Raw genomic sequence first — 26236 nt, forward strand, 5'->3', positions numbered from 1 at the left:
TATATTAGTTTATATTTTCCATTTGCATGTACTGAATAATTGTGCTACTAGCATCATCAAAAAATAATTATCCAAACTATCTCACTTCTGCCCTCTTAAAGTTTTTAGCCTCTAGCATCTACAATAGTTCCATTTTACCTTTTAAGGCTTTTTTATTTAGTTCTAGGTGATTGATTGTTACTGATTATATTTCATGGTACTGTCACAGGAAAGAAGGGGTGAATGGAGATTATAATTAGCCCCGTCTCTGGAAGCATTAATCAAATATTATCCAGCCTTCACCACCTCCTCCAAAAGGGGAGTTTCACAGAGAAACTGAGGCACTGAGAATGTGACTTGCCTGCAGTCAAAAAGTGAGTCATTTTTGGAAGTGCAGAATATTGTGGTGATCGTGTCATGGTGTCAGGCAGCATGACTGACGCTGAGCTCAGTGGTCTCACGGTGACGGGACAGGCCTGGGCAACCACTGCTTGGCAAGCAAGAGAAAAAGGCCTCTGAGGCTCAGCTTCACTCTTGAAAGAGCACACTTGCTGCTCCTGCCAAGTAATGAAATTATCAGGAAGAGTAATTTGGGCTCCCTGGAGGGACTGAACTCCTCACAAGCACTCATACCTGCTATGCCACAGATGACAGCCATTCCCTAGTGGCATCAGCAGCAGTAAATCTTGCTTTACAGAGCTCTGACATAGAAAAAGGAGGCAATGGGTCTACACTAGTTCCCCAGTCCTGTTACCTGTTTCACTTGGGTCTTGCATCAGCCCTGATAGATATGAAACAGAAAAGAGAGGGACTGTAGTCCCATCTGGAAGGTTTGGGAGTGTTCACAAACTCCTATCCCAGCAAGTAACACTGTGAACAACACAAAACTTAGGAAGAATGGCTGACAAACTGGCTTAGTGAGAAAAGGTTCCCAGAGACATAGTTCATACCAACTGTACTTACAAAAGCTCAGTTTGGATAGTATTTCCATTGTCTGGCATATTTTGTAAAATATGGCACAATTCAGGCTAATAAATTTTTTGATACAGTTGTTATGCAGATGAACTTTCTGAGGCAAGAAGATTTCAATAATACAGCTAGTGGTTTCTGTTGGGGGTTCTGTCTGACCAGAAAGCTATCTAAAGAAGCCTTAATGATTAATCTTTAAACCTGAGAGATAATGTAACTCATAAGAGAACATTGAGAGGAATTTAAAACCTAGAAACAGTGTAGAAGACAAAAACAAACTCCTCCTCAACAACAGCAACATATATTCAATCTTTTTACAGTTTTGGACACTTTTGTTTCACATAAACAGGAGGAAGAAACATTTTTAAATGTAAAAAAAACCCAACAAAATATTCAAAATACATTGAAAATTTGATGAACAGTGGCAACATGTTGTTGCTTCAGCATTATGGAGATAACACAGATACAGACTTCCACATTCAAGGAGGCAAAGAACTTTGACATATAACCTACTGTTGTACAGAACACACATTTTCAAAAATAACAACTTACTTCTCATGGAATGTTATTACAGCCTGCAATGTTATTTCAGAGTATTAACCATTAATGCCAGGCGGCATTTTCATTTGGCAAAGGCCATTTGTAAAGAGGACACAAAGAGGAAGGTACAGAAAAAGTCACATATTACAAAAGCAGAGAAAGGGAGGGAAGAAGAAAAAAAATGGACCAGTTTTCATAATTTTGACTGAATGAACAATGGGTGCAATTACACACATTTAAGCAGACTCAATCAGTACACTGCACACTTTCACAACTGCTGTTCTGTTGAGTTCAGGCATTTGCAGGAATAATATGTTGCATTGCCTTCTTGCTTGGCTTTGCATGCTGTTTCTCAAGAGGCTTAACATTTGTGTGCACAGCAGCTGTATCCACCTGTGTCTGCTAAGTCAGGGTGCCAGGGCCTAAAATTACCCTTAGATGGTGATCCCCAGGGCACATTGAATTTCACTGCTGACTTAAAACATGCCTAATTTGCAAATCAACAAAACATAAGGAAAAATATAGACAATGGACACTGTGAAAATATGAGAAAGGTGAATTCTCTCATTTAGCAATGAAGCTGTGACAGGCACAGCCCTCAGATGAATTCTAAACAAGACTATGACATTGCAAATAGAAAGTCTTCTTTCATTGCACCTGAGTCAAAAGGGCTACTTTGAGACACGACCACTGAAAATACAGCTATGAGATACACATTTAAATATCTGTGTCCTGACAGTCCACACTGGGTTACAGAGCCAGCAGCTGGTCAGAGGAGTGCAAATAAAAGGCTCACCATTGAGTCTTGCAACACATCTGCTGCATCAATCACTTTTTACATAAAATAAAGTTGGTCTCTTTATAATCCTGAATAGCAGAGATGTGCATAATGGATCAAACCAGAGGGCAACACGCTGTCTGAGATCAGTATTTCTTCATCTTCCCAGCAATACCCTTATTCACATATTGTTGGTGGAGAGAGGGCAGGGGCTGTGGAAAAAAAAATAATCCTGCCCACTTGGAGGAGGGTAGGATTATTGAGCCATTTATTTCTCACAATAGTGAAAGGCCTTACATAAGCAACATGAGAAAAAAGCCAAAAAGACACACGATGACCCAAATGTGGTTACACTGTGAAATCCCATATAATTCAGTTGCCTCCTGTTTGTGCTTCTTCTGATTCATTGTTTAACAGTGAGTCACTTCTTTGAGACTTTATGTACAAATATAAAGGCCAGGTGAAACATTCCTCTACAAAAATACTGGTTTGAGGGCTTATGTCCATTGGCCCTTGCCCCAAAGAGGCACAAAACATTCTCTACATCCATGGACTTCATGGCACCATTTGGCAGCTCCCAAAATGGTTTCCATCTACAAGCACCCATAGAGCCATGAAAACAGTTACATGCCCATGCTTCTCCAAAAACAGCAGGTTCAAACTGGGGAATTGCCAGGACCAAGTTTACTGCTGTCTGCCAGCTTTGTCTCATTACCTATCATGTATAATCTCTGCTGTGAGCTAGCAATAAGCTGTCTTCCTTATTACCGTTGCAATGTTCACATAATTAAATTGTTCTCAAATTGTAGGCTATAACAGCTTACAAACTTAGATGAAATTGTTGTGACAATTCAGAAATGCTTATTCTCTCTAACCTGTTTATAGGAAGAGACACATCCCAATTGTATGTGAAAAAAAAGCTCTGATCTATTAGAAGTCATGTCATAACTGAGTATGTTGATTGAACTGCTCATCAAAGTTAAAAGTCTCCAGAAGTCTTTGAAAGTATACTTATCATCACTGACAAAAGGGTTATCTAAGGAAATGTGGAGCTCTAGATAAAAGTTAAGTTTTGGAAAGAAATTGACCACTATTCTCACAAGTTGTGAAACTTAGCTATTTATCTCTACCAAATGAACTTAACAGAGAAAACCTAAAGCTCTGCTTAAGTCTTGGGTAATTGTAAAATTCATATCCCCTCTTCATTTTTCACATCTGGTAGCTAATTTCTTTTCTTTACATTTCACTAGAATAAACTGTTTTCTTTTATTATTGTTTCAAGTGTTAAGCAGAAATTCACGTTAGTGGGATAATTATGAGTTTCACATTTTCCCAGAGGGACAGAAAACATATCAATGTGTAAATATATATGTTACCTACATTACTCATAGAGTAAAATATACTTTACCCAGCTAGGAGCAGTCTGGAAGAGGATCCTTCAACAATGGATTTAGAGGAAGGCCACCGGCCCACTGAGGCAGCAAATATGTCTTCTATGGCAGAAGGCTTTTCATTAGCAGCAAAACAAGACTTGGTGCTAGACACAAGACAAGATCTGAGCTTCAGTGCTGTGCAAAGCTGGGACACAAAATGCTTCCTATTCCTTTTCTCACCTTTTTTCTTCTTTACTCTTTGCCATTTATACAATGAGAAGTTGGAGAGGGCAAAAGTGTCATTCTACAACAGCATCAGAAATAAGAGATTTTGGAGAAAGAATTAGTAAAAGGACAAGCTATGCCTTTGGGTGTTACACATGAAAAATACAAAATTAAATATCAAGGAGGGAAAACAAAAATTTCTGCATTTTGCAATTTTTGCAGACAAAGAAGCTATTCAATACAGGAATTTAATGATTAATGAAGAGGATAAGATTGCCTTTCCAAAGCTGCTCTGAGTACTAAATCACAAATGACCTTTGGTGCTTCCAGCTGAGGGTGATTTATCTCATTTTACCATTAGTGTCTATCATTGCTTTTTATAAAAATTTGGTCTATCTACTTCTACTAATATATGTTGCTCCCTTGGGGGTGGTTCAGGACCCACCCACCAAGACCTCCCTTCTAAAGCCACAACAATCCAGTTGAGAACAACTGCTCTATGGACTCCACCCCTTGCTGTCCTTCGCTCTTACACCCAGGAGGGAAGCAGGAATGAGGTCAGGTTTGCTAACCTTTCCCCAGCTCTCAACAGGACATTTAACCCTTCCTTGGATCTATCCTCAGCTTTAAGGCTGCACATTCTTGGGGAAAATGTGTCTGAGAATTTATGGTAGATTAAAAATGCTTCTTTTTAACTTTTTATTTCATACCATGAGCACAGAAGTATAAAGGGTAAAGAACTAATTTAATGTCTAATACAAAACTAAAAGGACCAGACTTTTAAAAATAAGCTTTCTCAATCAGCTTTCCTTCATATAAGCCCCTTTCTGTGTAATCTTTCCAATGCCATTCCTTCCATGCAAATCAAAGTGCCTTTTAGGATGAGGAAGTCAGGCCAAGCAAATAAAAGATCCTCCTCTAGCTTTAGCACAGGATTAATCAAGAAAAGTTGGGATATAATAGAGAAAAAAAAGATAACAGAATTTTACCCCGAGTTCCCTGCCATCCGCTTTTGCAAGGCAACCTACGCTCCTACACTTCCTTCAAGGGTAAACACAGAGGCAGACATTCAACAACACTGGAGATATGGATATGCTTAATACAAAAGAGAAGCGAGAGTAAAGTTTACAGGAGTGGATTCACAAGTAGGATTTTTGTCATTGTTACAGCATCCAACTTTTTAAGCACTCTTTTATTTTGTGTCTTGAAAGTGAAGATCCTTACATAAAGTGGTGAAGGTGGGGACAGGCATTCAGAATGAAAGAAGGAAAAAGGTTTGCAATTTGGACTTTTATCAGCATACTGGAGCCCACATACATCACTTAGTATCCTCTGAAATCGCTGATACCCACAGAACCAAAAGAAATTAAAGGCATGAAATACCTGTGATTATGTATGCAAGCAGTTATTACATAATCCAAGCATTTAGCTGGTGTTTGAAACCACTCCTACCAACTTCAAGAATAAGGAGCTTTCTTTTCAGCCTCCCTGACCCTGACTTCAGCTTTTTTCCTGCATGCAGAGCAGCTAGTATGTCAAAATGTCTCCTTTTAGGGAGACCGTGCGGATATCATAAGAGCAGTATCACTCAGTATTATTTACACAAAAATGTAAAGTACATGGTATATAATGAATCATGGTATCGAATGAAATTTAAAATGGCAACAACTAAGAAGAGTAACATGATTATCAGTATTTTCTAGTTATAAAAATACCTGTTCATAAAGGTCAAGGATATTCTTGAGTCTTGATGCTTCTTTGATGGAAATACACTTGCTACACTGTCCCAATGTATATTATATCTGAAACAGATGCAGTTTTGGATCAGTTTCATTATCATATATTTTTACAGTTTTAGTCAGCTATATTTTATCACATATGCTTATTTTCAAAGCAGGACTGACTTTTGCATATTCATTAAAACAATTTTTTACTGTATTACTAAACTTTGTGCTTGTCTAGTATCTTATATTAAGGACTTAAGCCACATTTTACGAACATAAAATGACATACAGGAGAAGAAAGAACATATATTTAACCCACTTCATGCAAAACACTTAAACACAATACTAGTCAGCAAGAATAAATTTTAAAATTGCTCATAATGAACGAAATGCTGTACCAAACATAGGGATAAAACCCATATTTCTTACCTTTCATGTAGGCTCTTAACAAGGTTAAAATTGTATTTAGTGTAATTAAATCTTGTCATCTCATGCTATTTCAACTCAGAGAGGTAACCACAGTTATTCGCACCTTTCCAGGAAAGAAAATAGCTCTCAGATATATAATTAGCCACTATGACCTACATAGGTGTCATCTGCAAGACTGCAACTGAACTGTAGTCTTGGAAGTGTTTGCAGGAATTGCTGTTTCACAGAAACCCGTGCATTTCACATGTTCCTGGCTTCCACTTGCTGTCCCTTTACTGCTACTCCTATGGCTCGGAATTGCCTACAGGATGTGCACTCAGGAATGAATAAGGTGTGTCTTCAGGGAAGTCTGGGAACCAACACACGTCCTCCACTAAATCATTTTGCTGAGGTGCCATCGCTTTGTCCCACCTAGAGTTTAATCATGCACCTGCTTAATCTAGTATTTTTAATTATGGATCCATACTGGTAGAAAGGGATGCAGTAAGAATCCTCTCCTGTAATAAAATACTACTCACTCTGAACACAGAGAACACACTATTCTATAAAGAATGCTGTCTCCATATGAAGAAGATGAAATGTAATACTTTGTGTTAATGAAGTGTAAAACTAAAATGGACATTTAGACTTCTCAGACTCCCTTTGACATAATGGCCAGAACTGTACCCAGTAACCCCTGCATAAAGCAACATGTCTCATGATTGACCTAGGATGTATCATTCAATGGCACATTTTACCTTATCTAAATAACTTATGAGGTGGAAAATAAATGACTCTTAAAAGGTTTGGCTGACCTACACCCACCTTTGGAGAGTTTACTTGGCAAGTACAGAGGAAAAGGTTCTTACCTTGTGTTCATCAGTTAATCTCAGTTGGTTTTGTACACTCAGTAAGACAAAGTCTGGACTCTTCCCAGACATTTGTTCTAAGACATAAACCACAAATGCTCTGGCAATTATCTGACTCCAGCAAACAAACGCTGGTACATGCAAGTTCATTGTTTGCCACACCCTCTCTGATTCCTAGTCTTGCTGGCAATCTTTTTTTCTCTCTTCACTGCTATTAGGACACATCATATGCATCAAACATTAACTTTCATGTGTTTCTTCCGCTGGTGTTTTCTCTCTTTTTCTCTTTTCAGGCAGCTATATCTTTCCTGGTACACACATCCTCCAAAACAGATGCTTTGTTCACACTTTAACTTTTAACACTGACTTTAACAGTCAGTTCCTGAGGGCTCAAAAGCCTACTCTCTTCAATACCTTATTTATAAATTTACTTTCTCCAATACATTATCTGCTACTCCAATTCCAACCTATTTACCAGCAAGTACTCAGGAAAGAAGTCTCTTTCTTTTAAAAATTCAATTCATATTCTTATCCTGCTCTGGGATTAGCCCTGACTGGACATGAAAACAATTCTTCTGCAAGTATTTAATAATCTGTCTTTCTACTTATATTAGTTTTCAATATGATGGACAGCTCCATTCTATTAAATTGCTCTTCAGCAGTGCCATCATCTCCATTTCCTTCCAGAATAATTTCCTCTTTCCCTTACTTCTACCCATTCTCTTTGCCTCCCTCTGTCTGCTTTCTTCTATTTCCATGTTAATTCTTCCATTGACTAAAATCCCCACAGCTTTAGCACTGTTTTTTAATATTTCATATTAAGATATTCACCTGTTTCCTATCTCATTTCTTCCCGTTTCTACCAGTGAGTGTCATAAAATTCCCAGAGGATCATAATGCTACCTGTGAGCAGTTTTGGAAAATAAGTGCTTTATTACTCACATCTCCTTTAATCTGGATGACTCGATGAGTATTTTGGTCAGAGTAGCAAGAACTCCAGACACCTACTCAGCTTAAAAGTTATCCAAAACTAGGGTCACCAGTCCTTAGTCCTTTTTCAGCCAGAGCAGTCACTGAGAAACTTTTAATGCATTTTTGGCATCTTTCCACAAGGTTCTTTTATTAGGAAGAAAACAAACATTCTTCTCCAAAGCACTCTGCAACATTTCCAGCTACTCACACTATTTTAATTGACAGATTTCCATAGCTTATAAGAATCTGCATTAAACCTTTCTGATCTTCTGCTGTCTCTATAAAGCAAACATCATCCATTGCATTATTATTCTTTGGCTGCCGATTCTTCATTCTTTGGGTATCTCTAATTACTTCCCTGTCTATTTTATCCATCTAACTTTGTGGTATTAGATTCAGTTCATGTAAATCTTTGTCTGAAAGACATTTATGGGCAGCTGGGACAAGAAAATATTCACACTTCCTGCTGCTTTCCATATATTTGACAGGTTTCTTCACTTCCATCACAACCTTGGTGGCAGAGTTGATTCTAAGTTTTCTTCTACTGTGGCTGATCTGCTTCTGTGCTATTCTTTGTATTACCCCACTAGTTTTATTAACATTATCTTCAATAACTTTGTGTCCTCTCATCAGAGGAGACTGAGTCTTCTCCTGGTTTTATCAAATCCAAACTCCCCACTGCTATCTATCGATTTTCCTTTAAACAAATTATTCTTCAGAAATTTTAATTCCTTTCTTGCTCATCATGGAATAGAGTACAGAGTTAGAGAGCAATTGGTATAGAAGTTGCTTCAGCAAAAGTTTTTCCACTGAAAAAAAAAAAAAGTAGTTAATATAAAAATGCATAGTTAATATAAAAACAATTTCTCACTGCAATAAGTTAGTGCCACAATGAAATTTTCTTCAACAAAAGGTTCTGTAAATCCAGAAATACAGAACTTCTGTTTGAAACTAGCAACACATAGGTCCTCAGTGTGGCCAGCTATTCCATAGAAAAAAGCCTGCTCACATCCCTGCAATTTCTGATTATTTTTGAACTTAAAATTTGGTGTATACATAATTGTCACTACATACCCATCTAGACAAATTAACTTCATTTCTTTCTTTGATTTTTTTTGTGGTGTTTTTATTGTTGTTTGTTTGGGGTTTGTTTTGATTTGTTTTGGTTTTTGGTTATTGGAGAGTTTTGTGAATATACCTTGAAATTTGCTCTGTCTAGTTTGGCAGATTAGTGGTCTCCCTTTTCTTCTGATACCAAACAACAGCAGTGCTGCAAAGGTATTCTCCTGTTTAGTGACCTTCTGATTTTTTCTCTCCCCATTAATTTTTCACCTCAGCTCAGACATTACTGAAACATCTTTCACTCCCTTTCTTATAGTTCTGTCTTCCTCAGTACTTTGTTGCTTATTTTGTAACTTAATGAAGAGTTTTGCTGTGACAGATATGGTCCTAAAGACAGGTTCATTGTATTACCTTTCCACAGGACGATATTCCTATTAGGATAGCAACCAGCGCATTGAGACAAATTTAAATTTTTTCTCTACCTCACTATAAACACCTTCACTACAGTGAATACAAATTCCACTGCATGCAGACTGTAGGAAAATACACAACACAAATGAGTACTTCCAACTTTCAGGGAGACTCCAGCAGGGCTCTGACTTTGGCAAGTGAAAGATTGCAGGCAGTACATCTTATTACATGGGTGGTCGAGTTATTGAACTTTATTGACAAAGGGCTGGATTTTCCAGCAAGACAGAGCTTTATTAAAATTCTGCAGAGACTGAAAATTCAATAATCTCTCTCACAAAGCACTGCATGAGTAGGGCTGATTAGGCAATTTCTCTCTCATTCCATTTCTTTTGCTAAAAGCGTTGTTACTTCTTGTTGGTACAAAAAGACAATCATTAAATGAGCATTCGCTATACTTGATTAAGCAGAAAGTTTTAAAGGTGCATTGGCTCTCTTTCTCTAGAATTAATTGAGGCCTTAAAAAGTTGCAATAACAACACCAGCACCACTTAATCTTTCTAAGCTGAATTATTTAAAATTTGGATCTGATGAATCCATTTATGGCTCTTTGTGGCTTTCAATTCTCTGTTTTCATAGTTACTTCTACATTTGTAGCCAGATCTATTGGGTAGTGGGAAGAATGTGTGAATTACTCTCTACTTATTTTTTTTCTTTATAAATCACAACTTATTTGCTCTCACTGGGTTTCAGATTAAGAGACTCCTTATGAATAGAATGGTAGGACCAGACTGAAGATCAGTTACCTGATTAACTGGTTTTTGGCAGTGGCTATCACTTGTTTGGAAGGGAAGTAGCATAGGAAGATTATTGTTATACTTCCCTTGAGAAAGACATGGGCTTCAGCAATCCATAGTTTAGGGAATTCTTCACACAGAGGTTGTATCCTCATATTTAATAACTGTGAGTGGATTTTTCTTCTGTGACTTTGTTTATTCAAGTGCCCCACTTTCTTGTACAACATGATGGTGCCCTGCTGCTTGCAAGAATGTTTTCCAGTAAGCAAAGCCAGTTTAGAGACTAGGAGACCTTATAAATCTGCTCTTAAGAGTCTGTTTGCAGAAATCACAGAAGGAATTTCCTCTCTGTGTTGTTTGGTGGGTTTTTTGTTGTGGGTTTTCTCCTTTTTTTTTATGTTTTTGTTTTGGCTTTTGGTTTTGGTTTGGGGTTTTTGTTGTGAGTTGAAAGGGGGAGATGTTAGAATTTCATTTATGCAGAGAAAGATAATGAAAAAGATCCAAACCCTACAGGATGGGAACCTAGAAAAAGAATTAAAGGACTTGTATTCCTGATCATTCTACTCATCTTCTCTGCTCTTAATCAGTCCTCTATTATCAATTGCTCTTTTCCCTAAAATAGTTAAGCTGCACCCAAAATAGGGTGCCTAATACCACAGACAATGTCAGCATGTGTTTGCTTAACTTTAGTTATATAACCTAATTTGGTCCTCAAAAATAAGGTGAGGAAACTGCTGCTGTAACTCAATATCTTCTTCTAAGATGTTTTTGGAACACAGATCAATCCACTCTGACCCTGACTGTGTTAGGGGAAAAAAAAACCAAAACAACCAAATACCACAGTCCTGATTCCAGTTGTATTCTGCTCAGCTGAACTCCCATTAACATTAGTAAAATTTTGTCTAAGTTAGCACTGAGAAAAATAAAACAAATCGTCTTCTAAATAAAGTCCAGTTTTCTAATAAAGTCCAGTATTGGTGAAGGTATACTGTGCATTGAAATCTGAATGCAAAGCTTAGGTATTGCTGTGCCTCTCACCCTTTGGTCACCATGCCATTTCTGACAAACTGTTTGATATTTATCTTGATAATTTCTTTTCAGTTAAGGGCACCCAAAAATATTTTAGAACTCAGTGCACTGAGTGACACAGGCCAGAGGAACAGATGTCTAGCCTGAGACATCTGGGTACAAAATGAGGGTGTAAGAAGCACCAGGTGGCAGCAGGGCCCAGCAACATGCCAGTAAAGGCTTAATACACATGGGAGACCTGTCCTGCAGAGAGAAGCAGTAGAGTAGAAAGGCTTAACTAATGCATCCATGCTGAATTCCTGAAGATACCTCTCTCCAGATTAAAATTTTGGACACAGTTATTGTCAAATCTGAACGTGACACATAAACAGACTTTCACCAGACCTTCCTTCATAAGGTTATGTGTTCCACAGACTGGAAAACCAAGTCTTCAAGAAGCAACTTCTCTTTGTTAATGGCTTGGAAGATACTCCAGTGCAGGACTAGACAACTGTCTTCATATGGCTACCCTTTCTAAAACACTGTTCAGCACAACTCCTTTATCTCGAAGCTCTTTTGTATGTTATTTTACTTTACCATTTCTCTGAGCAAACTTTTCCAAGAGACTTGCTGGCAGTGCTCACATGTCTGCACGAGGGGGCAGGAGAGGCTCACAGTTTCAGCAGCAAAAGCTGTCTGTGATAAGAGAGTAAGAGGAAAAAGTGACTAGCACTGCAAGTCCCTCTGGTTCTTTACCCTTCTCCTCTCCTTGAAGACAGCCCTTGCTGCAAGGCTATTCCACAGTAGTGGCTGGAAAATAAATATGGCTTGCAATAAAACTTGTGTCAACAAAGGTCTGCAGATTTGTCTCAAATACACACAAGTGTCTGAGATTGTTAGTAGGAAAAGGCCACTTTTTCATAGCAATTTCCATTCCTATAATTACTTTGAAATAAATACCAGTAAGAACTGCAGTTAAAAGACAGATCAGAACATTCCCTTCCCTTGTGTTTTTTTTCTGACCATAATTAAGACACTGTGCTTTAAAATCAGGAAACACAAACACCATGGCCTGGGAGACATGAGGAAGAGGGTTGCAAGAGAATTGTGACTGCCTCATTGCAGTCACAAAGCAGTGCAGCAAAGCTTGAGCGAGCCAAGCCATGATCCCATGTAAATAACATCAGTCTCTTGATATAGTAATACACAATTTACACCTAATAAAGAGTGGCTCACATTCTTCTGTGGGGAAAAAAAAAAGTGCTGAGAAGAAAAAGCTCTTGTTCAGAGGCTTACCTAATCCAGCTATTTGCTACAGTAATAACCACTAAAATTTGTGTTGGACCACTAACCTTCAGTCTTCTCATCTCCCATACATTTTGAAAAAATAAGTGTACAAACAAGAACCATGAGAATGTTTGATAGGTCTGAAGCTGAAACCAACTATTTTTTCTAGAAAATAAATAATTTAGCTTTGCAATACTTTTAGAAGGCAGATGACTAATCTTTTCCTGTAAAGAGATGAAAAGAGGGTCTCATGAAGGTGGTGACTTGACAAGGTAGTCTATAAGAAGACAGAGTAAATGGGGAATTTCTTGTTAGTCGGCATCTATTCAGGTTCCATCACAAGTGCTGCAGATATCACCTTCCCTCATCTGCACCATAACCCTCAGTTCTTAGTCCTGCAGCACTATCCTAAAGGGAAGCATGGAATGAACCAAGGTAGATCACTGAGATCTGAAAATACAGGTGGTACTACTGGGCCAATAAGTACGAAAAATGTTGCCCTTGCATGAAGTGTTTGCATTTGTCCAATTCTCTCTGGAGGGAGAAAGTCCACCCCTCTGCCACAGATGTGGACTACTTCTGCACTTTCCTGTGTGCCCCTTCCAATGCTTGTTTATCTCGTGGGCTAACTCAGCTTTCTAAATTAGCTAAGAATAAAGCCAACAAAGTACCAAGCTCACCTTGAAATATCAGGCCAGCTTCAGTGTCCTAGAAAATTTCACCCTAGTGTGGCTCAAATGCACATCAAGGTCAAGTCACCAGGTCTACACTATTTAGAATGCTGCTACACCTTTGCAGATCAGGAGACCCATGAAGAAAGTGTTAAGGTTGAAGCCATCACAGACAACTGGTCAGAAATGCTGTAAGAGAAGGAGAGAATTTAGCTCCAGCCTCCTATTAGCTTTCTGCATCTATAGCAATCACCCAGGCAGAGGCTTCTGGTCTAGTATTTAGTTCTGGGGCTGCTGGTCCTCTTTAATCACTTCTTCTCAACCAGTGGGCTTATTTATTCCAGTGACTAACTCAACACCATTCCTGTCAGGTATTCCCTCCAAGACCATCTCTTTCTTGTATTTCTCTGCCATGTAAGTGCTTTGTTTCAGATCCTTCAACAGAATGCCTCAGGGACAAAGGGTCCCATCCTCATTCCACAGTACTACAGTAGTAGTTAATAATGTAGTATCACTGAGGATTGCTAGGTGTGGGTATGGCTATTCTGATTCTGCATTTTAAGGACTTGAGTGAGAACCTACCTGGTTTTAAGCACCAAAACAATCCTCCCTGATTTACACAGGTTCGTAAGGTGACTTAAAATTAAGACTGTATCTGAAGCACCTTGCTAAATTGAAGGACTCTGCTGAGTGACATTGCCTGTAAGAGATACAACAATAAAAATCCAGCTTTTAGAACAAGGAAGCCTTCTTCATGCTGGATGGCCAAGACCACATTTTTCAAAGCAGGGAGATGAAGGCCATAATTGAGGCTTCCCATACATGTCCAAATCAGAGCCTTACACAAAGCTGTTAAAAGCAGAGAGAACCCTTGCACTGACTTTAAAACTTTTTGAATAAGGCTAGTACATAGTGAATACTGCAGATAAGGCCATCACAGATTGGCACTCAGACAATAGAGGCAGATTCCAGGTAAAATCAACCACTTTGGTGCAAACATACCATTACTAAATAATTTTGCCCCTGATCTGATCCTTATCATAGCCTGCAACAAAAATCTCAAGCATGTGTGCTGCATCCTGGGTATATCACAATTACTTGACTTGGAGATATCTTTGTATTCCACCAATTCAACCATGCAAAATAACAGATTTTGCATAATGCAGAAATCAGTCCTTGTGTAAGTTCATTGGTTTCATTATTTAAGGCGAGGGCTTTATTTTGGCTACATTTCCCTGCAGAAAAATTGTATTCAATGGCAATTGCAAGTCAGAATTGCCACTGCTGAGATAGAGGTGAAACAGCAATAGTTAAATAGTTAAATGCTTCCCTCCTGTGATGGTATTAGCATGACTGCTAGGAAATATGTGCTTGAAAATGCCAAAGAAAGTGATTTGTCTGTGACAGAAGCAGTTTTAAGAAGAGGGAAAATGAAAACCACAACCACACTAAAATAAAGCCTCTTTTAATGAGCTTCGGATGCCTTCTGGAAAAGTGAGAACCAATTTTAATGCATATATGGTTCTTCTGGTATATCATTATATTTTCTGTTTGAAGGTTTTGTTGGGGGTTTGTTGTTTGGATTTTTTTACCTACCAAATATATTCTTTTTTTATTTAACTGAGAACAAGACTTCTGTTGTTAGAAACAGAAAGCAGGAAGAACCGAATTGCTCTAGCCATCAGAAGAACCAGTGTGAGAGATGTTTACCTGAACCTAACCTAGATTCCTGAGGATACCCACCAGTATTTCCTGGAGGACGGATTGGTAATCAATTTGGCTTTGTGTTGCTGAGCATGAGTCATTGGAAATCATAATGATCAAGTGTCTGTGTCATCCCTAAGGTAAACGTAAAGAGAGGAAAGTACATGGTAAAAAAATCTAACATGCTTTTGCAGACCATGCTCATGGGCACAGAAAAAGATAGAGCAAAATTATGCCTCTTGAGGGTGTGGTGGTTTTCAGTCTATTTGATTGTGGCAACCAAGCTGCATGCCAGTCTATTGCTCTCCTGTTGAATCATCCTTTGTCATATTGCCTGCTCAGAAGAACTGACATAGTTATGCCATTTTATGTCTTACATTATGTGTTCCTTAACCTGTCTCATTTTATGCCACTAGAGACATAAGTGGGGTCCCATTACTGCTATACTAGTTGAAAAACCAGCACTTTTATTCTTCACTCTAACACTCCAAGTACAACCCTGTCATTGAGGAAGTGATCTGAACTTGTTAACTAGCATCTGATAGCTTCTCTTATTTTTTCATGAAGTTGTATGAATTTACAGTTCTTGCCTTCAAAATGAAAGGAACAAGTAAATAATTGAAAATTATGAACAATTTCAAGGTGTAAGAATTGTACTATTCAACTATACTGTATTTCTACTTGCCTTCCAATGAATCTGTGCACACTGACCAAGGCTCAAGAAATGCAGAAAGTTGTCCCATATGAGAGTTATTTATGGCATGATTGCAGGCAAAAGGTCTATTCTCATCTTTAACACTTTCTGAATGAATAATCTAGGTATGAAACAAGGATTGTTGAAGGCTCCTCCTTCAAACAAGTTTTGTGAAAAAATAGCAGTTTTTACCTGAAGCATACAGGCCAGGCATTTATCTGCCAGAAGCAGTTTCAGAAGCTGAATCTCCATTCCAAAATGCCACCTCTGAGATTACTCTCTAAATCCAGGCAATATAGTGAGAGGTCTCATCCCCTTGCCAGTTGGCTGGATCAGACTTTCTCTCATCCCTTCCATTCAGTGTGACTGCTATTCTTAGACACCTAAATTCATTACGTAATGATCCAAAGTCAGCCCTGTACATTCATGTGCTGTAACCAAGGTTTTGAACTGGTGAGGAGGGAAGGAATACCTTTACTGAAAGTCATGATGCCTAAATCCTGGTCTGGAATTGATCCTAACAAAGTAAGCCTTGAATTCCCTTCTTAAAGGGGAGTTTGTCACACCTGATGACTGTTGAGCTTGATATTTTCTCAACTCCAGCTGATCATTAACATGCTTGCTCTTTTACAAACATTTATTCTTTATTTTCCTTAAGTCCAACTACCCAGTTACACCTCGAGTTTCCCTTTGCTCGTTCCCTCTGCTTATTCCACATAGTGGATTTCCAGGGTAGGAGGGAACATGCAGCACTACTGCTGCTGTATGCTGCATAAACAACAAAGAGGATGGGAAGAGGAGATCCAAGAGAAACATCTTACCTATGCAAGTGGTATGTCACCAGATTTAAAAAAAAAAAAAAAAGAAAAAGCTTATCAATAATCAATTGCCCTAGGAGAGACATCTGAAAGTATGTTGTCTGGTAGTCTGGCGGAAGAGAGATGTTCATAGGATGCATGCAGGGTCAGGTTTATTTTATTACTTCAGCTTGTGGCTGTCACAAGTCAGAATAATTTGTAGTAAGGGCCTTAGAGAGACCAGAGTCAATGCACTCCTTGCCCATTAACAAACTTCATCTGTCACATGGCAAGATGACAGTAGTACATCTTTACAAGACAGTTTTGAATCATATCCTTAATATCTTGTCTTGAAAGCATGCTCAGCTATCTGAAGGACCTATTCCATACAGGCTTTTGACCACCCATTGCATCAGCAATTTGTGTAATTGAAAGCCTCCTCTAATTAAAGAATCCATTTTTCTTTGATCTGTGTCAGACACAGTCACTGAGATTCAGATCCTTCATCTGCTACCCTTTTGCACAGGTTCTCTCAGACAAATCCATATCCATTCTTCTGACATCAGTCCTGTGACAGTCCCTCTTCAAAGGGCACAAGAGAAGTGTCTTGAGGTTTCAAGCTGCCACTTTCTCCCATTGTATGCCCAGCCTTTAGCCTCCATTTCTAATTTTATTGCCAACAAGATGCTCTCTAATAGGGCTGAAGAGATAAAGGCTTATGGAGGAGACTGGAAGACATGACTATTCAGCATCTTTGCTGCTGTGTCCCTCTGTACCTCGATCTCTTTCTTCCTTACTTCTTCTCTTTCATCACACATTTGTCCAGCATAGAAGGAGGGCATTTTCCAGGTGGAGGCCTAGTTTGAATTCTTGTATTGTCTTCTAGGTGCTACCACACTCTGAACCGTTAATATGTAACAGTGAAACAAGTCTGTAGTTTCACAAGCTCATCTCACCAAGGTCTGAAGTAGTAAGTAACTCAGTTGTTAACTCCCTTGGCTATTACTAAACTCTTCCAGGCATCAATGAGAAAGAGACAAGAGAAGTCCTTGGGAATAGAAAATGTCTGGTCATAATTATAATGCAGGTGCCTAATCTGTCAGATGAGAGTTCAAGACCAAGACTAAATGTTTGAACTCGCTCCTGAAAAAATGAGATTCAAGCTTACAAAGAAGCTACAAAATCTCTATACAAAATTAACTACAGAATCAGTGGACCATTATAAGAAACAGCAGCTAAGGAATAAATTCAAAGAAAAGCACATATCTCACTCCCCTTGAGTTGCTTTCCCTTTGCTTCTGTCTGTCTGCATCAGTTAATGACCGCTCAAGAGTTTATCCCTCCAGCTGCCAAGATATCTCAGACCCAGAACCATTTTTTGCCTATAGCTGGCCAGCAGATCCCCAGAAGGGTGGAAATCATCACAAATTTCAATCACATGCAACTTGAAAGTGGTATCCTGTCTCAGCAGGATTACACCAGTTGCTCATTCATCTGGTAGTGTTTTTCTCATCCCTTCTGAGTGCTAGGAACTGGAGAGGGGCAAGAGACCAGAAGGCCATAAAGTTCACAGGAAATGGTGACAAAGGCTGTTGCCTTCCATCCAGAAGGCAGACATATGTCAGTGATGCATCTAGTGATCCTGACATACATAGCAAAATATCCTCTCTGCTACTGCAGCAAGTACAAGTAGCTGCATTTACAAAGAGGGCTTTTATAAATATTTGAAAAATGCGAATGAAATTCCTTCCATGCAAGGTTGTTGTGTACCATTACTAGTTCTACAGATGCACAGCAACTGCTAAATCCATGCAGGGCCTGATGCACCAGCTGCATCTGCAAACTGATCTTGGCCCAAGCCCAGCTTCTGTTGTGTATGGGTGCCAACACTGCACCCACACTGCTCACTCTCCATAGCCTCATCCCCAAAAGCTCTAACAGGAGAGCTGCAGGAAGTTTACCTTACAGGTAAACAGGTGTTAACATCCTCCTTATATAAAGAAAGGCACAGAGCCTTGGGACTAGCTCTTTGTGTATTTACACTCTGGTTCATCAACCCTAGTACTTAATTGCTTCTTCCAAATTAAAGCAGAGAAAAGAGACAAGTTCAGTTAATGAATAAACTGTTCCCATTGTTAATTAATCAGCGGCAGAATAACGATTCAGAATCAGAGCTGCTCTGTTCTAGCCATACTCAAAAGGAGATCAGCTCACCTCCTCCCAAACACTTGAGAAAGGCAGCATTCAGAGGTTGCCTAGCAAGTGAGCCAACGCAGGCTGTGCTACAGAGTGTGCTGCCACAAACGTCGTCTTGACGCACTCCCACTTCAGCTCCCTCGTCACCAGCTCTGGGTATGTGACACTACAAAAAAGGAACATTTCCCAGGTAATCAGGTCTTTAAACAGCTAGGATTAAGTTTTGGCCCCAAGTCCTGGCACACCACTGAGATAGCAGAAAGCTGGTGTGCAGAGTTCCTGGTGTGACATGCGTAATAAGCAAGTCACTGCCACCACTACCATCCACACTTGTCGCACTCTTCAAATGCTCGCAATGTTTAGGTTCATTTGTTGGAGCCATCAGAGTAGCCAGAGTAGCTAGTGTTGCATACATTTACATACTTTGAAGCTGTTGCCCTGTGATTATGCTCTACAAAGAATTATAAACTTTTTCCAGAGCAAATTATATCAGACCTAAGACAATCTGCACAATAAATAATGATGAGCGGCCAGGCAAATAGCCAGGCAGAAGTGGAAAGCATGTCACCAGTGGAGAGGAACAGCTCACCATCACAGACAAACTGAGATGGCATCTGCTGTAGGTCTGCCAACTGCTCACATTTCCTCGCCTTGATTTCACCTGTGGCAGCACAAGCAGGAGTGCTGGCCTTACACGTGGCCAGGACATTCTGCTTTGTTTGAGTACTCGGCAGTCCATTGACCTGGCGTTTTACAACGAACTCAAAGCACATTTATCCAGAACACTGGGAGACTGGGGGCTGGAGGGCTATTCCAGGAGCTGAACTGACAGAAGTTGATGTCCTCATCATTTATGGCTTAATCAGTTTAATCATTGTGTCACCAGGGCATTACAAAAATAACAACTAGCTTCCAGACTGGTCGATACTTTTATAAGGTTTTTGTACATTGACCTTTTAATACACAGCTGACTGTGTAATCTGCCCTGATGGAAGAAAGTGGCATTTTATCACATTAAAAAGAAATAAATAATAAAATGAAAAAAGAGTTTTGGCACGGTATTACCACACTCCCACACTCCACGGAGACTAGCTAAACTAAAGTAAGCTCATAACAAGTGTACTAATTAGAGGATGAAAGGAATGGATACAAAGTCAAAAACCCCAGGAAATCAAATTTCCAGGGATGTTTTCAAGGCTGTGGGTGTTTTCTGTGTGCAGTGAGACAGTGCTGAAACATCCACGAAAGCAAAGGCCTTCTTTCCACAGGCTTCAACAGACGGTTGAAATTTAAGCACTATGAAGAATGGCATATGAGGAAACAGGGAAATTTGAGGGAGAAGTGAACAAAATGGTTATTCAAGGAAAGAAAGAGTGAAGAAAATCTTGTCACATGACATAGCCAGTGGATGCTAAAGAAATTAAGAGCAGAATGAATGAATTAATTTTGGAAGTCCATGGTCTGGGGACCAGGTGCACAGTGACAGAGTTAAACTGGGACACAAGTGGATTAGACAGTAGTTTCTGAAGTAGCAAGAACAGGAAGTTTATGCAGGAAATAAGTAGCAGACAACCTCTTCAGAGACAAATATCCTGTTTTCCTACAAACTTTCCTAGTAAAGAAAAAGAAAGAATCCAAATAAATCCCATATAACGAAGTCATCAGATTATTTTTTTTTACTTTTTAAGTAAACAAAATGTTCTTTTGAGTTCTGTGAGAGGCATTAGTGGATTTTAAAATAAGAAAAATTAACACCACATTTCCCACAACTGAGCTTGCACACCCCAAGAGTTTTACTGCCCACTCTGGTTTCCTTTGTTTTGTTAGTTGTGCTCCACATCAGAAACAATGAAAGCTTTTTGTTGTTGTTGTTGTTGTTAAGAAACATCTTTCAAACTGAGCTGTAAACCACTCCTGGTGTATGTGAGCATGGATGTGTGGGGGTGTGTGAGCAAGCTTGTTTGTGACAGAGGAAGAGTAGATACATGTGTAATAGGGGAAAAATGAGAGCTAAGAAAGAAAAATCCAGTCTAGAGTAGAATTAAGCAGTTGTGAAACAGGATTATAACAAAATGATGTTATTTTTTGTGATTTTAGGCCAGTTGGGGAAGTGGGAAACCTAGAAATTCTCTCAGTTAATAGCAAGGCAATTCAGAGTTCATTAAACACTCTTGGTTGTTTGACTGTTTGTTTTAAATCTCCCAGCAACAACGGGAAGAAGACTTGCAAAAAACTATAGGAGAGAAAAGATCCATGGGGTTTAAAAAACAGAAAAATAAAAGAAAAGGAGAAAAAATTCTATTTATATTATTAAAAGCTCTCTATCTGTGCTGGGCTTCTTTTTACAAGCTTTGCCCTTTTAGATTTCCATATCATAACAGCTGGGCTGTTATTTTTCATCATTCCTTAACCAAAAACCCAGGGGTTTTAGTGGGACCTGGTGCAGATTACAACAGCTCAGGGTAACTAATCAACTGCTGCTGGGTCAGAAAGAAAAGATCCACTGCTAAGAAATGGCAGGAACTGTTTCCCTCTTTCAGCTGAAGTGGTGCTGAGTACTGCTTCCTTCTGGCAGTTTCTGTGCTACCAATTTTTCTTTTAAAATCTTATTTACTTTTTCAGCAGTGATTCAGGCAGTTACTTAAGGTCCTGCAGCTAAATCAAATATTTAATTTTCATCTAGTGTCAGTGAAAGATAACAGAGCTCGGCAGGTACTCAGCATGAACAAACTGAGATTTTGATTACTACAAGTACTTCTATGTTCTCAGAGATAGCCATAGATACAGTCCATCCAGACAATGGGTAGCTAGTAGGAGACATTCTTCCTCAGAACCATTCTGTCCTGCTCCTTCCCCAAGGCTGCCAACAGGACTAAGAGGCTCCTAGCAAAGCACACTTGACTCCACTGGGCTGAATCCCACCACTCTGGGAGCAACCTGCCCTCACTGCTGGGACAGCACGGGGCTGGAATACTTACCTACAGGTATAGCACTCCATTTTAATTCCATTTCCAGTCCTGCAGAGCCATCCAATTACTCACCATGCAATTACTTGGTAGTCAGTAAATAAAATTCACATGATCAGAAAAATACTGCTTTGTTAGGGCAAGGAGGAACAGGATAAATAGAAAATTAGGGGGTTCTTTTCCAGTAGAGAAAAATATTAGTTTCAAAATTTGTGTCCATATTTCTTCTCCAGTTCAGGGATGTTTGTCTGAATCCATTTCTAGCCTTAAACTGCAAGAATGACTTACCATCTAAAAAAAGCCTCATATTTGGGCAATGTGTCTTAAGTCCTTTTCAACTAATTCAGCCTGCAGACTCCAGAAGCTGGGCTGCCTCAGATTAGGTCCATGTGCCGTTAGCAACTGGCAGTGTGTAAGGGAATAGAAGTATTACACAAAACCTTGGTAATGCCTGAATTCTGCCTGTTAGCTTTAATAAAATTTAACAAAATAAAATTACTCAAGCCTATCAAATCTGTTGACCCTCCAAAGCTGGAAAGGACCCATATTTACTTTCTCCTTGGTGCTTAAAGCCACTATTTCATAGGCAACTGAGATAATAATTAAAAGAAAATAAGCCCACCAGTACTGGAGCTAACTTTAACTCTGTTGCCCACACTAGATACAATGCAGCAAAGTCAAACCCTCATTGTAAAAAATACAAAGTAAAAAAACACAAAAAAATCAGGTTTAATACATACATCAGGTTTACAGAGGAAAACCAAGTGGTATGTTCAACTTTGCAATATGATGACCTATGAGTGCTTTCTACATGACAGAGGAAGAAGTGGTGATGCCACTTTCCTTCAGGTTCAGCTAGCTTTGGGGATCTGAAAATCTAGTTTAAGTTCAGATAGCTGTAAGATTATGTGGAAACATTGAGTAGAAAAAGTTTTAGGACAGTTTAGAAAAGTTTTATAGGGCTGTGTTGCCAGGAAATCCCACCTATTTGGATGGCAAAGTGCTCACAGTGATCTGATAAAGCAAGAGACCTGGGTTCCTGAGTTTTTGTTCAGAATGAGTACACAGGCCATGTAGACCACCTCCCTGGCTCAGCAGGTTGCCCCCCAGTCCCTTTCTGGCAGTGCAGTGAGAAGTGCTTTAAAATGTATGTAGGTAGATTCTTTGGTCTACAGATAGAGCCTATAGATATATAGGTAGGTTTCTGTGTATTTCTTTTCTAATATTGGCTGTCCTAAAGAGCTAGGATTATGAAAATGTACTTGCAACTCAGCTGAACACATTTTAATTTCAGGATTTTTCTTACAATGTTCCATCTCAGTTTTCCTTTGCTTATATTTATCCTGCCTACCTTCCTAAATATTTCCTCTCCCCTGACCCCTCTCTTCTTTGTATTCATGTCACACAATTGTTTCAGACTGTTAACATCTTTCTATTTCAGCATCCCAAAATTAAACCAGATTTAGAATCTTCTCTCATAAATCAAACACAACATGAACAACTAACACCTCTCTTTAAGGTGACTCCTCTCACAGAGATGGACTTGAGAGGCTGACAAACTCACTGCCTAGGACTTCACAAACTAGGTCAAACAACTGTAATTTCAGCTGTGCATTTCCTGCCCTTTCTCCCTGCATGAAAACATACATTAATAAACTGATGCTGAGGAACTCCAAAGAGCAAATCACAGAGTTTAGCCAGCTGAAGAAAAAGCAGAATTTCAATTTGAACACACAAATCTGAAAGTGTTTTTACCCTTAGATCTGTTATCCCTTTTTTTTTGTTGACAACAGAGGGAGGAAAAAAAAACCTCTCTCTATGACAGAAATATGATATTATAGAAATTTGCTTCTCTGCAAGTGTGAAAGAACTTTCTGTCATAAGGGGAAGACGGGAGATGTCTTTGCAGGTTCTAGCCTACTATTTCATATTTATCATGTAGGCTCTTCAGATTAAGAAGCTGACATATCTCAAACATATCCTACTTGCTTGAGTGCAAGCTCGTCAAACTTCCACAGTGCCATAGTATTGGAAATAAACATTCAGTGCTTCATGTTTCTTCTGTATTACAGTAGCATTAGTTATAAACCATGCATGGAGACCGATTGCTTTGCCCCAGAGCTATTTGGCTCTCCAGGCTAAACAACTACTAACTGTCTCAGAACAAGGACAGAAATTAAATGCACAGCTGACTCTTTGCAAATCTTGACTAAAGGCTAGAGAACAGCATGTCCACCCTTGAGCTTTCAAGGAGGTCTATGGGAAAATAGCGTGGAGGAATAAAGGAAAGGCATGGGAATTACTTTGTAAAACAGTATGACTCTCTAATTGCTCCAGAATTAAGAGGTGAGATGTAATTAATCACTACAACTAATTCATTGTCTAACCTTAACAAAATACCTAGTGATCGATTCTGTGCTCAGGTTTTCCTGTGCACAGATTCGAAATGTTAGCTAATGCAAAGCAAGTCACCCAGATTTTTGAAGTCCTTTAGGAACTCCCTAACAACTACCTCTGAATGTACTCCACTTTTTAGGAGGTAAAGCACCCATTTAACTGTAGCCACATTACCAAGTCTTCTCATACAAAATATCCAAGTATAAATACCAGTTGCAAAGAAGTCATACCCCAGATTAAAGAGCCCTTTCCCACTACCCCATTGTTTCTTCACAGCACAACTGTTGCAATAACCCTGAGGACAAAGCCAGGAAAACTGTGATACACCCCAGGCCATGACCATCACAGATTTAAGCTGAATACTTTTGAAGACAATCAGTCTGAAGCAAGGGATGATAAGTGACTATCATCTTTGTTGTGGGATATTTGCTTGAATGCCAAATGCTGTTTTAAAGACTGTTATTTTAGCTCCCTCACAGGGCAGAACAGATCATCAGCACTGAAAGTACCAACATATTTGAGCTAAAAAAAAAAAATGTTCTCGACAGAATGCAGTAGAAATAGGCTAGGGGGCAATGGATATGGAAAAAAGTAAAAGCTCCTACCCTCTTTAAATTTCTTTGTCCTGGCCACCATATTTTCTGGAATTGATGTGATAATCAAGCAATATAGCCTTTCAGATTTGAAAGAAACCATAGGCCCAAAAGATATTCACTGCCAACCCCTCTCCCTAAAGTATAGGTCAAATATTTTTCAAGAGCACATACCTTGCACTGTATCCAGACCTTTATGTAAAAAAATACTAAAACCTAAAGCCTGTTCTTGTATGTCTATGCAGAGGCAACTCCTCAGCCAAGGTCTCAGCTGGAAGCTCTAGTATAGGAATCAGAGTCCTTTTGTGCCTGCTGTGTTGGGACAGAGTAAATTTACACCTGCCTCAGGTTTAGTTTAGCAATTAGTAATTATTTGGTAAATTAAGGAACATGGGAGAGTTCCCTCTCAAATAAGGTTGTTACTATTAAATAAGAAAAAACTGAGTGCTAAAAGAACTGAGCATACTATTTCTGCCCTCATAGAGTGCTTAACAGACTAGAATTCTAGGGGTCTCATTTGCAAATATGTCCTAGTGTCCTCCATTCTCAACTTTGCTAATACTGTGGTTGACATTTTGCTGTGAAAATCCACTTTCTTTCTAAACTTTTCTTCTCTCTTGTAAATCATGACTGGCCCAGCCACAAGCAATAGTCAAAGATCAAGTCTTTTTCCAAAGCTGACCAGCATCATGAAGCATGTGTTCCTCTGTGGTGAACTGCACAGCTCTACTTGATCTAACACAAACAACCCCATATCATTAGTATCTGAGGATGTCTTGCTTGTTCCAGCTAATGCATACATGTATCTTTTTGTTTGCCAAAAGCAGCAGAAGACAGATCAGGTCTAGATTAATGCAAGCAGGTGCTTTTGTTGGCTAACTATAAGCTCCACCCTATCTCTTCATTAACAAAAAACCCAAAACAACAGCTCATAACATTGCTGTACTGAACAAGGAATTCATTTTATGGGGTGAGCTCAAAGGAAGGACATTTGCTGAATGACAAACCCCAGGGGAAGGCCAGAATTTAACGGGTCTGATGAGATTTCCACTTGTTCTGGCTGCAGATTAGAAGAAATTCAAAGCAGGCTTGCCATTGCATAATCAAGAAAAGGGACCTGTCCAGAGCCTGCTGTCATTCAAAGACAAGCAAGAGGTATTAACCTGTATTAAGGAAGACAAGAATAAGTTGGGGGGCTTTTCCTTGATATCTGACATTTCCTTAATGCTTTAATGCCTGATCAAGGTTCTTCTAACATAATTTCCAAATATTTTTGATTTTGGTTTAGTGTCTGTTTGAGGTAGCAATCAGAGACCTCCCAAAATACAAATGGCAGAATCTCAGTCCCATTTATTCCAATTCACAAAACTGTCAGGTCAGCCTCTTCTGGGAATCTGATCATTATGAAATTAGCTGTATGGGAGTTGAATTAGTTAGAAATTCAGCCCCTTAACATACAAAGACCATGAGATGCCTTGTAGTGTATAGATGTGCACATGTGTTTTAGGGTAAGAAGTAAAGGATAGCAATGTTTGAACATATTGTGTCCAGAATTTTAAAAAAAGAAGCATTGTAAGGCAGTTTTACAAGAGTCAGTTAAAAACCAATTAAATCTGTAGGCCTTTTAAACTGAGGGTCAGCAAAACAAGCAGCAGTGCTTTGTTCCTTATATGTGAACACAGGTTCCAATGATAGTACCATTTGTTTTTAAGCCATAAGCTATATACTTGGTAAGTCTTCACTGGCAAATTGATGCACTATTTCTCCAAGTTTGGATTAGGGCTATGCCAATTCCACTTGATCTGACCTTTTTTCCACA

The 26236-nt window shown here is 39.0% G+C and overlaps 1 long non-coding RNA gene across 6 annotated transcripts; it reads right to left on the minus strand.

The window, feature by feature from the left end:
• Positions 1-1230: 1230 nt before the first annotated feature.
• On the minus strand, positions 1231-24774 carry LOC111929933 (uncharacterized). Of its 6 annotated transcripts, XR_015288176.1 has the most exons (9): positions 24592-24741; positions 21716-21829; positions 18480-18627; positions 7808-8646; positions 6018-6120; positions 5580-5666; positions 3880-3943; positions 3675-3803; positions 1231-2505 (listed from the first exon to the last, which is right to left on the minus strand). It is a non-coding gene; the product is annotated as an uncharacterized LOC111929933 (long non-coding RNA). The 6 variants fall into 6 exon arrangements; XR_015288177.1 differs by lacking the exons at positions 18480-18627; positions 21716-21829 and adding an exon at positions 13653-13770; XR_015288174.1 differs by lacking the exon at positions 18480-18627.
• Positions 24775-26236: the final 1462 nt, after the last annotated feature.

Source organism: Cyanistes caeruleus, chromosome 6 (genome assembly GCF_971803275.1).
Source record: "Cyanistes caeruleus chromosome 6, bCyaCae1.hap1.1, whole genome shotgun sequence".
In the NCBI taxonomy this organism is placed as follows: domain Eukaryota; kingdom Metazoa; phylum Chordata; class Aves; order Passeriformes; family Paridae; genus Cyanistes; species Cyanistes caeruleus.